General features: G+C 43.9%; 1 pseudogene; it reads left to right on the top strand.

Annotated features, from left to right (window-relative positions):
- Positions 1–205: 205 nt before the first annotated feature.
- On the top strand, positions 206–323 carry LOC126210846 (5S ribosomal RNA; annotated as a pseudogene).
- Positions 324–11,475: the final 11,152 nt, after the last annotated feature.

The raw sequence follows: 11,475 nt of genomic DNA, 5'->3' as shown, positions 1-11,475 counted from the left end.
CTCTGTGCACAGATTTCCTGCTCCGAAAGCTGTTTGGGTAGATATTCGTGTTTATTTTCATTGCGTCGTCATGCACGCGTTGTCTTTTTGGGCTCTATGATTTTAGGAATAGTGTATTGCCCTGTCTGTGTGATTTCGAAGTAACTTGTCTTAATCTGCTGGCCAGAGTTCTCTCTCAAAAATTTGCCGTGGTTAAAGTTGCTATGCCAACGGCCCTGCCGCAGTGGTAACACCGGTTCCCGTCCGATCACCGAAGTTAAGCGTTGTCGGGCTGGGCTAGCAGTTAGATGGGTGACCATCCGGTCTGCCGAGTGGTGTTGACAAGCGGGGTGCGCTCAGCCCTAGTGAGGTAAACCGAGGAGAATAATGTTTTAAAAAACATAGTTCTTATTATAGGAAACAGCGATCTATAATTATTATAAATACACTGGAAGCAGTGTTGATCGCATAAATTTTTTAATGTGGTGACCGATTTCGATCTTATTATAAGATCATCTTCAGACCTACAATGAACAAGAATCGTTATAAACATATAAAGGACGAAATCGTATATTGATAAAACAGTGAATAACGCTGATATACCATAGATGTCTGCAGGAGGCGGTGGCGCATGGCAACCGTCTTGCTTGTGGCTGGTGGTTTACTGCAACGTGAAGGAAGCCAGCTGCTAATTAAATACTTGACGCCCCGCCCACCGTCTCCGGCATAACTTCATGGATAGCCAATCACGTAAGTTGCATTTCTGCCGCTTAACAAAGTAACGTGGTAGTTACTATTAAATCATTATTACCAACTATAGAACTTATAAAACAAGTTAAAATCTTGTAGCTTTTAAAATACAGGGTGATTCAAAAAGAATACCACAACTTTAAAAATGTGTATTTAATGAATGAAACATAATATAACCTTCTGTTATACATCATTACAAAGAGTATTTAAAAAGATTTCTTTTCACTCAAAAACAAGTTCAGAGATGTTCAATATGGCCCCCTCCAGACACTCGAGCAATATCAACCCGATACTCCAACTCGTTCCACACTCTCTGTAGCATATCAGGCGTAACAGTTTGGATAGCTGCTGTTATTTCTCGTTTCAAATCATCAGTGGTGGCTGGGAGAGGTGGCCGAAACACCATATCCTTAACATACCCCCATAAGAAAAAATCGCAGGGGGTAAGATCAGGGCTTCTTGGAGGCCAGTGATGAAGTGCTCTGTCACGGGCTGCCTGCAGACAGTGCTTGAACCAATTTCAGACGATAAGGTTTCATAACTAACCTTTTTCGTAGGACTCTCCATACAGTTGATTGTGGAATTTGCAGCTCTCTGCTAGCTCTGCGAGTCGATTTTCCTGGGCTGCGAACAAATGCTTGCTGGATGCGTGCTGCATTTTCATCACTCGTTCTCGGCCGTCCAGAACTTTTCCCTTTGCACAAACACCCATTCTCTGTAAACTGTTTATACCAACGTTTAATACACCACCTATCAGGAGGTTTAACACCATACTTCGTTCGAAATGCACGCTGAACAACTGTCGTCGATTCACTTCTACCGTACTCAATAACACAAAAAGCTTTCTGTTGAGCGGTCGCCATCTTAGCATCAACTGACGCTGACGCCTAGTCAACAGCGCCTCAAGCGAACAAATGTACAACTAAATGAAACTTTATAGCTCCCCTAATTCGCCGACAGATAGTGCTTAGCTCTGCCGTTTGTCGTTGCAGAGTTTTAAATTCCTAAAGTTGTGGTATTCTTTTTGAATCACCCTGTATAGTGTAAAAAGGTAATTACTGCGACCTAAATAGTGTGGCCCTCTGTCATGTACTGCTATCGACCAAAGGAAAGACGATAACAAGGACGCCACACTAGTAACGATGGCTACCTACTCGTCTCACTAGGGCCAAAGAGGCTACCTGTGGGGAAAGCGTCCTGGTCGATGTAAGGTTGCCAGGGAGACCCAACGAAGGTCGATCAGTGCATGATATGGGTAAGTGGTGTGAGCATGAGTTACTGTTACCATTAAAATTTTAATTAAAAGACATCTCGTCAAAATACACTCCTGGAAATGGAAAAAAGAACACATTGACACCGGTGTGTCAGACCCACCATACTTGCTCCGGACACTGCGAGAGGGCTGTACAAGCAATGATCACACGCACGGCACAGCGGACACACCAGGAACCGCGGTGTTGGCCGTCGAATGGCGCTAGCTGCGCAGCATTTGTGCACCGCCGCCGTCAGTGTCAGCCAGTTTGCCGTGGCATACGGAGCTCCATCGCAGTCTTTAACACTGGTAGCATGCCGCGACAGCGTGGACGTGAACCGTATGTGCAGTTGACGGACTTTGAGCGAGGGCGTATAGTGGGCATGCGGGAGGCCGGGTGGACGTACCGCCGAATTGCTCAACACGTGGGGCGTGAGGTCTCCACAGTACATCGATGTTGTCGCCAGTGGTCGGCGGAAGGTGCACGTGCCCGTCGACCTGGGACCGGACCGCAGCGACGCACGGATGCACGCCAAGACCGTAGGATCCTACGCAGTGCCGTAGGGGACCGCACCGCCACTTCCCAGCAAATTAGGGACACTGTTGCTCCTGGGGTATCGGCGAGGACCATTCGCAACCGTCTCCATGAAGCTGGGCTACGGTCCCGCACACCGTTAGGCCGTCTTCCGCTCACGCCCCAACATCGTGCAGCCCGCCTCCAGTGGTGTCGCGACTGGCGTGAATGGAGGGACGAATGGAGACGTGTCGTCTTCAGCGATGAGAGTCGCTTCTGCCTTAGTGCCAATGATGGTCGTATGCGTGTTTGGCGCCGTGCAGGTGAGCGCCACAATCAGGACTGCATACGACCGAGGCACACAGGGCCAACACCCGGCATCATGGTGTGGGGAGCGATCTCCTACACTGGCCGTACACCACTGGTGATCGTCGAGGGGACACTGAATAGTGCACGGTACATCCAAACCGTCATCGAACCCATCGTTCTACCATTCCTAGACCGGCAAGGGAACTTGTTGTTCCAACAGGACAATGCACGTCCGCATGTATCCCGTTCCACCCAACGTGCTCTAGAAGGTGTAAGTCAACTACCCTGGCCAGCAAGATCTCCGGATCTGTCCCCCATTGAGCATGTTTGGGACTGGATGAAGCGTCGTCTCACGCGGTCTGCACGTCCAGCACGAACGCTGGTCCAACTGAGGCGCCAGGTGGAAATGGCATGGCAAGCCGTTCCACAGGACTACATCCAGCATCTCTACGATCGTCTCCATGGGAGAATAGCAGCCTGCATTGCTGCGAAAGGTGGATATACACTGTACTAGTGCCGACATTGTGCATGCTCTGTTGCCTGTGTCTATGTGCCTGTGGTTCTGTCAGTGTGATCATGTGATGTATCTGACCCCAGGAATGTGTCAATAAAGTTTCCCTTTCCTGGGACAATGAATTCACGGTGTTCTTATTTCAATTTCCAGGAGTGTAAGTGTTACATCTAGAATGCGATATCAGTAGTGGAACGTTACAGAAATTTATAAGGTAAGAGCTATATTACCGTTACGGTCGTTGATCTGCATAGAATGCAACGTGATGGCATCATGAGCGTAAAATTAATGACAGTATGCCAGCGGTTATTGGTTTTTTTTATTAACTCTGTATTTCAATATAACATTATGGTTACCGCAGACATTTCGTCCGCCCATAACGTGATCGTCCAGACAGTAGTTTTATCTGTTCTTTATTGGCATAATGACGAGATGTCTTTTAATTGTAATTTTAATGGTAACAGTAACTCATGCGCATACCTCTTACGCATATCATGTACTGATGGACCTTCGTTGGGTCTCCCTGGCGACCTTACATCGACCAGGACGCTTTCTCCACAGGTAGCCTCTTTGGCCCTAGTGAGGCGAGTAGGTAGCCATCGTCACTAGAGTGGCGCCCTTGTTATCATCTTTGCTTTGGTCGATAGCAGTACATGACAGAGGGCCACACTATTTAGGTCGCAGTAATTATCTTTTTACACTATATTTTTAAAGCTGCAAGATTTTAACTTGTTTTATAAGTTCTATGGATGGTAATAATGATGTAATAGTGACTACCACGTTACTTTCTTAAGCGACAGAAATGCAACTCACGTGATTGGCTATCCATGACGTTGTGCCGGAGACGGTGGGCGGGGCGTCAAGTATTTAATTAGCAGCTGGCTTCCTTCACGTTGCAGTAAACCACCAGCCACAAGCAAGACGGTTGCCATGCGGGACCACCTCTGGCATACGTCTATGGTATATCAGCGTTATTCACTGTTTTATCAGTATACGATTTCGTCCTTTATAAGGACTCTTGCTCATTGTAGGTCTGAAGATGATCTCACAATAAGATCGAAACCGGTCACCACATTAAAAAATTTATGCGATCAAGACTGCTTCCAGTTTATTTAAACTGAGGAGCTACTTGATTGAGAAGTAGCGGCTCCGGTCTCGTAAACTGACATACGGCCAGAGGAGCGGTGTGGTAACCACATGCTCCTCCGTATCCGCATCCAGTGACGCCTGTGGGCTGAGGATGAAACGGCGACCGGTCGGTACCGTTGAGCCTTCCAAGGCCTGTTCGGACGGAGTTCAGTTTAATGTTGCTATGCTTATGTAGCTAACATTCCACCAGAATTTTTAAAATCATTGATGGAAGTGGCAACTAAACGACTATTCACGTTGGTGTGCAGAATGAATGAGTCTGGCGACATACCATCTGACTTTCGAAAAAGCATCATCCACACAATTCCGAAGACAGCGAGACGTGACAACTGCGAGAAGTATCGCACAATCAGCTTAACAGCTCATTCATCCAAGTTGCTTACAAGAATAATATAAAGAAGAATGAAAAAGAAAATTGAGGATGCGCTAGATGACAATCAGTTTGACTTTAGGAAAGGTAAAGCACGAGAGAGGCAATTCTGACGTTACGGTTAATAATGGCAGCAGGACTACAGAAAAATCAAGACACGTTCATAGGATTTGTCGACCTGGAAAAAAGCGTTCGAAAATGTAAAATGGTGCAAGATGTTCGAAATTCTGAGAAATATAGGGATAAGCTATAGGGAGAGACGGGTCATATACAATATGTACAACAGCCAAGAGGGAATAATAAGAGTGGACGACCAAGAACGAAGTGCTCTTATTAAAAAGGGTGTAAGACAAGGCTGTAGCCTTTCGCCCCTACTGTTCAGTCTGTACATCGAGGAAGCAATGATGGAAATAAAAGAAAGGTTTTGGAGTGGAATTAAAATTAAAGGTGAAAGGATATTCAGTGATAACGATTGGCTGATGACATTGCTATCCTGAGTGAAAGTGAAGAAGAATTAAATGATCTGCTGAACGGAATGAACAGTCTAATGAGTACACAATATGGTTTGAGAGTAAATCGGAGAAAGACGAAGGTAATGAGAAGTAGTAGAAATGAGAACAGCGAGAAACTTAACATCAGGATTGATGGTCAGGAAGTCAATGAAGTTAAGGAATTCTGCTACCTAGACAGTAAAATAACCAATGACGGAGGGAGCAAGGAGGACATCAAAAGCAGACTCGCTATGGCAAAAAAGGCATTTCTGGCCAAGAGAAGTCTACTAATATCAAATACCGGCCTTAATTTGAGGAAGAAATTTCTGAGGATGTACGTCTGGAGTACAGCATTGTATGGTAGTGAAACATGGACTGTGGGAAAACCGGAACAGAAGAGAATCGAAGCATTTGAGATGTGGTGCTATAGACGAATGTTGAAAATTAGGTGGACTGATAAGGTAAGGAATGTGGAGGTTCTGTGCAGAACTGGAGAGGAAAGGAACGTGTGGAAAACACTGATAAGGAGAAGGGACAGGTTGATAGGACACACGTTAAGACATCGAGGAATGACTTCTATGGTAGTAGAGGGAGCTGTAGAGTGCAAAAACTGTAGAGAAAGACAGAGATTTGAATACATCCAACGAATAATTGAGGACGTAGGTTGCAAGTGCTACTCTGAGATGAAGAGTTTGGTACACGAGAGGAATTTGTGGCGGGCCGCATCAAACCAGTCAGAAGACTGATGACAAAAAGAAAAAAAAATGGTTATGTAATCTGCTCAGTTGTCACTCATCGCTATATAGGGGGCCCATGCCTAACCTAGTACGGTTTTTTTTTATTGTGTTGATTTTTAAAATTCTTATGCAAGGAAACCAGCTGTTTCAAGGTTTAATATTTGTTTTCACTACGTTTTAGAAGCTGTTGGGCTCTGGTATCACTATTTTCCAGCCCTTTAAGCATGTTGTGAGCTAATGGTAAGACCCGAGCGAGCTGTTTATTATATCCCTTCCTGGAAGAAATTACGGCATCCCTTCTCAAGGTCTCTGTTAGCGAAGCTTATTTCGTACGACGACTGAACTTATTGAAAACGTTCTATATGTGCAATTATTATTAAACCGTGACTTAACTTGTAGTATAATCCCCTCATTTATCTTTCTTGTTGTTAACAGTGCTTATTAAGTAACTGGGAGAAAGTTTCGTTTCGGCGGCTTCTCGCTGCGTGGTCCTGACCTACTTTCAGCCATGTGGACGTCTCTCGAGCACTTCCTAGCGTGGTTTGCTGTTTGTTTGCAGTCGTGCGTCCTGGCTGTCTGTGCTGAAGTTGGGTACCTTACGTTATCTGACTTGCACTATAAATGAAGTTTTGCTGTCGGCCAAGAGGCCTTTGATTAACTGGCTTCGTACACAAAGTTTTCCCTTTAATGTTTAATACATATTGTAACCTTGTTGTAAGTTTATTGTAAATCTTTTGATGTTAACCTTTTTCGAGTCTGCCTAATGTTTGAAGAGATTTATCTAGGACTATTTTAATTAGCTGATTTATTTAAAACTGTTTAATTTAAGATTTTTAAAAAGGTCAATATTGATAAGATCTTATTTCTTGATGTGGTTTGAGGTTATTATTATTACTGTAATTCAACGGCTGTCTAATTGACCAATTTGAACGCCCTCATCTTCATAATGTCAAATCGACTTTAATTTTCTTGACTGTTTTCCAAAGGGAGCCTGTAATTGCCCAAAAAATATGTAAAATATATGTTCTAGTTGAAGGGTAAATGATGTTAGTTAAAGGACCCTAGCCCTTCAATGTCATTTCCCTGATCCTGGTAATTCTCGATTTCACTCAGAACCGAAATCCTGGAACCTGATTTTTTATGATTGCATGGGGTGAAGACGTGTTCATGCGGGTTTCGTTGGCACCCAGTGATTCAAATATGCCCTTCCATTTAAAGCGATTGCAATTTACCATACAGCTTACATTCACGTTTAGTATCAACAACGGACAGGGCCAATCACTTTGTGTGACGGATATTAAACAATACAGGCAACGCCAGGCACTGCATATAGTGTATTAATACATATGAAAAAACTCCACTACTTGTTCTCGGACGGAAGGCGGTGGTGTGGAGCAGTTACGATATGCTTTACGAGCAATATGGTGCTCCTATCTTGTGGTACCGAACGAGGTGGCGCAGTGTTTAGCACACTTGTAAGTAGGCTGTTTAGGTTTTTTTATTGGTAACGCCACGTAGCGCTCTGTATGAAAATCACTGGCTGTGCTGTGTGCAGTCTATGGCTAGTTTGCATTGTTGTCTGCCATTGTAGTGTTGGGCAGCTGGATGTTAACAGCGCGTAACGTGGCGCAGTTGGAGGTGAGCCGCCAGCAGTGGTGGATGTGGGGAGAGAAATGGCAGAGTTTTGAAATTTGTAAGACTGGATGTCATGAACTGCTATGTATATTATGATTTTTCAACACTATTAAGGTAAATACATTGTTTGTTCTCTATTAAAATCTTACATTTGCTAACTATGCCTATCAGTAGTTAGTGCCTTCCGTAGTTTGAATCTTTTATTTAGCTGGCAGTAGTGGCGCTCGCTGTATTGCAGTAGTTCGAGTAACGAAGATTTTTGTGAGGTAAGTGATTTGTGAAAGGTATAGGTTAATGTTAGTCAGGGCCATTCTTTTGTAGGGATTATTGAAAGTCAGATTGCGTTGCGCTAAAAATATTGTGTGTCACTTTAGTGAATGTTTGAGTACGTTCACTTTCGCTCAGCTGTTTGAAAAGCCAATAATGTAATTTATCAGCACAGTAATTCATAAATTTTCTAAGGGGACGTTTCATATGGCGACCCTGCCAGGATTCGAACCTGGAATCTTCTGATTTTTTTCTTGTAGTTTGTGTAATTAGTGTAGCTATTGTTTATTGCTAGCGCGTAATTGTAGAGAGAATCTCCTTTGTAGTTGCAGTCTTTCATTGTTGTACAGTAAAACAGTTGTGGCATGCATGTAGATTTGCACCAAGTATTTCACAGCTGCGCTTGCAATTAACTAGATATTATTTTCAGTGCTATGTTAATGTGTTTTCTTATTTTGCTCTTCAAATTGTGCTTTTCTGTGTTGTCGTGTGAAATATTGTGACAATAATGGCGTGTGAAAAACGTAATACTAGGCTCCAAAGTAAACTGAGAAATGACAGTGAAGACGAAAGCAGTTTGTTAGCGCCACCGTGTAATGAATTAACTAATGTTCAAAGTAGTAATTTGGTAATTGTGCATAGGGAAATGGAGCGGGCGGCAAATAATGGCGTAGACAGTGAAACAATTAGTGAACAGGGAAGCATTATCGATCTATCGGTCGGCAATAGCTCGCCTCAGGAATCCGAAGTGACAGGACACAATCTCGCAAATACTGTAGATTCAGGTTTTGGGTCCTCACCGTTTTCTCAAATAAGTCAAGACACATTTTCTGCTTGTCAAAATGTGAATGCTGCCGGTGCAAATTCACTGCCGAAAAGCATTGAGGAACATGTTTCAGACACCGGTGCATTGTTATTACAATTAATACAACAAATGGGACAAACACAGCAGAAGTTAGTCAACAATGCAAACTAGCCACAGACTGCACACAGCTCAGCCCGTGATTTTTATACAGAGCGCTACGTGGCGTTACCAATAAAAAAACCTAAACAGCCTACTTACACACTGGACTCGCATTCGGGAGGACGACTGTTCCGCGGCCGGCCATCCTGATTTAAGTTTTCCTTGATTCCCCCAAATCGCTTCAGGCAAATGCCGGAATGGTTCCTTTGAGAGGGCACGGCCGTCTTCCTCCCTCATCCTTCCCTAGTCACATAGGACCTATGATCTCGCTGACTGGTCCCCTCCACCAGATCAACCAACCAACCTCCTTTGTGGTGGTCATACATAGTCGACGGAAACTTGGCGACGAATATTCCTGCCCTCACGTTCATATACAGCCCAAAATCGGGCCAGTGTCAAATCCGAATGCCAAATAAGTCTGGATATTGGATGAGTGGACCAGCCGCCCAAATGGAGACCCACATTGAGATCCATTTCAAATTCTGTCTGTTGCTGATAACGCTGTCTTACTCGAGTACGTGACGTCTCCGTGTTCTTCAGGAATCACTCAACACTTGACAAGAACTAAACAGTTTTATGCTATCAGGGGAAACGGTTGGTTGTTATAAATGGTTTCCCAACTTAGAAAAGTTGCTTTAGGCGTAGTGAGAACAGTTTTGGTGATCTGTAATCTCCCTGCCTGAATTCACTTTAGTTACTCAACTTCTCATCATACTGATTAAGTATAATTCCACCTGTGACACTGACATCTACACTGGAGAGCCAAAGAAACTGGTACACCTGCCTAACATCGTGTAATGCCCCCACGAGCAGGCAGAAGTGCCGCAGCACGACGTGGCACGGTCTCGACTAATGTCTGAAGTACTACTGGAGGGAACTGACTCCATGAATCCGGCAGGATTGTCCATAAATCCGTAAGAGTACGAGTGGCTGGAGTTCTCTTCTAAACAGCACGTTTCAAGGCATCCCAGATACCCTCAATAGTGTTCATGTCTGGCCAGCGGAAGTGTTTAAACGCGGAAGAGCGTTCCTGGAGCCACTCTGTAGCAATTCTGGAAGTGTGGGGTGTCCCATTCTCTTGCTGTAATTGTCCAATGGACGTGAATGGATGCAGGTGATCAGACACGATCAATTATTTAAAATGACAGTCACAATCGTATTATTTATTTTGTCGACAACCGGTTTCAACCCGCGGTGGGGTCATCTTCAGGGCAATTTACACTGTAAAGTTATAATATTAGTAAGTAATCATGTACGTAATCTACAAGCAATTAGATACACAAATGATGTGAAAAATGAAGAGGACAACAGTTATCTGAATTTTAAATAATTGTAAATTTCTCGAGATTTAATTAGTTATATTTATTATTTATTATGGTTTATATTACAACTGGAACAAACTTTAAAATTTACGATTTCTTGCTTAAGCATGTAAGTACCGTTGGTCACCGTGGAGGGCGTTACCGCCTGCCCACGTGTTGTTGGCCGTTATCTAAGCTCATGCAGAGAATCAACCATGCAGAGTTACCAACCGTGCACAGGCAGGGTGACGACTCCAGCGAGCGACCAAATGAGTATAAAAATCTGTTTATTTATGTAACTTTAACTAATTGCTTGTAGATTATGTACATGATTACTTACTAATATTATAACTTTACAGTGTAAATTGCCCTGAAGATGACCCCATCGCGGGTTGAAACCGGTTGGCGACAAAATAAATAATGCGATTGTGACTGTCATTTTAAATAATTTATTATAAGTAAACCAACGTTGTTATCTCCACACAACTATATTGTCTAAAAAAAAAAAAACAATCAGACACGATGCCTCGTGATGACTGGGTGTTGTGTGATGTCCTTAGGTTAGTTAGGTTTAAGTAGTTCTAAGTTCTAGGGGACTGATGACCTCAGATGTTAAGTCCCGTAGTGCTCAGAGCCATTTGAACCATCAGACACGATGCTTACCTACGTGCCAGCTGTCCTATCACGCCAACAGCATGTGCCCCACACCATTGCAAAGCCTACACCAGCTTGAGCAGCCCTTGGTGACATGCAAAGTCCATGGATTCATGACGTTGTCCCCGTACCCGTACACATCCATCCGCCCGATACAATTTTAAACGAGACTCGTCCGACCAGGCAACATGTTTCCAGACATCAACAGGCCAATTTCGGTGTTGACGGGCCCAGGCGAGGCGTAAAGCTTTGTGTCGTGCCTTCGGCTCTGAAAGTCAATATCGATGTTGTTTCGCTGAATGGTTTGCACGCTGACACTTGTTGATGGCCTAGCATTGAAATCTACAGCACTTTGCGGAAGGGTTGCACTTGTGTCACGTTGAACGATTCTCTTCTGTCCTCGTTGGTCCCGTTCTTGTAGGGTCTTTTTCTGGTCGTTCCTGCAGAATGCCCTTTTTGCCAGTGCTTGTTTACTTTTGATGCCCTTTCTCCGTCGGTCATTGGTTATTTTGCTGGCTGGCTAGCAGAATTCCTTAACTTCATCTACTTCGTTACCATCAATCCTGATCTCGCTGTTCTCATTTCTGCTACT

Source organism: Schistocerca nitens, chromosome 10 (genome assembly GCF_023898315.1).
Source record: "Schistocerca nitens isolate TAMUIC-IGC-003100 chromosome 10, iqSchNite1.1, whole genome shotgun sequence".
In the NCBI taxonomy this organism is placed as follows: domain Eukaryota; kingdom Metazoa; phylum Arthropoda; class Insecta; order Orthoptera; family Acrididae; genus Schistocerca; species Schistocerca nitens.
Note: the sequence above shows the minus strand (reverse complement) of the source record. Positions and strands in the feature narration are given on the sequence as shown.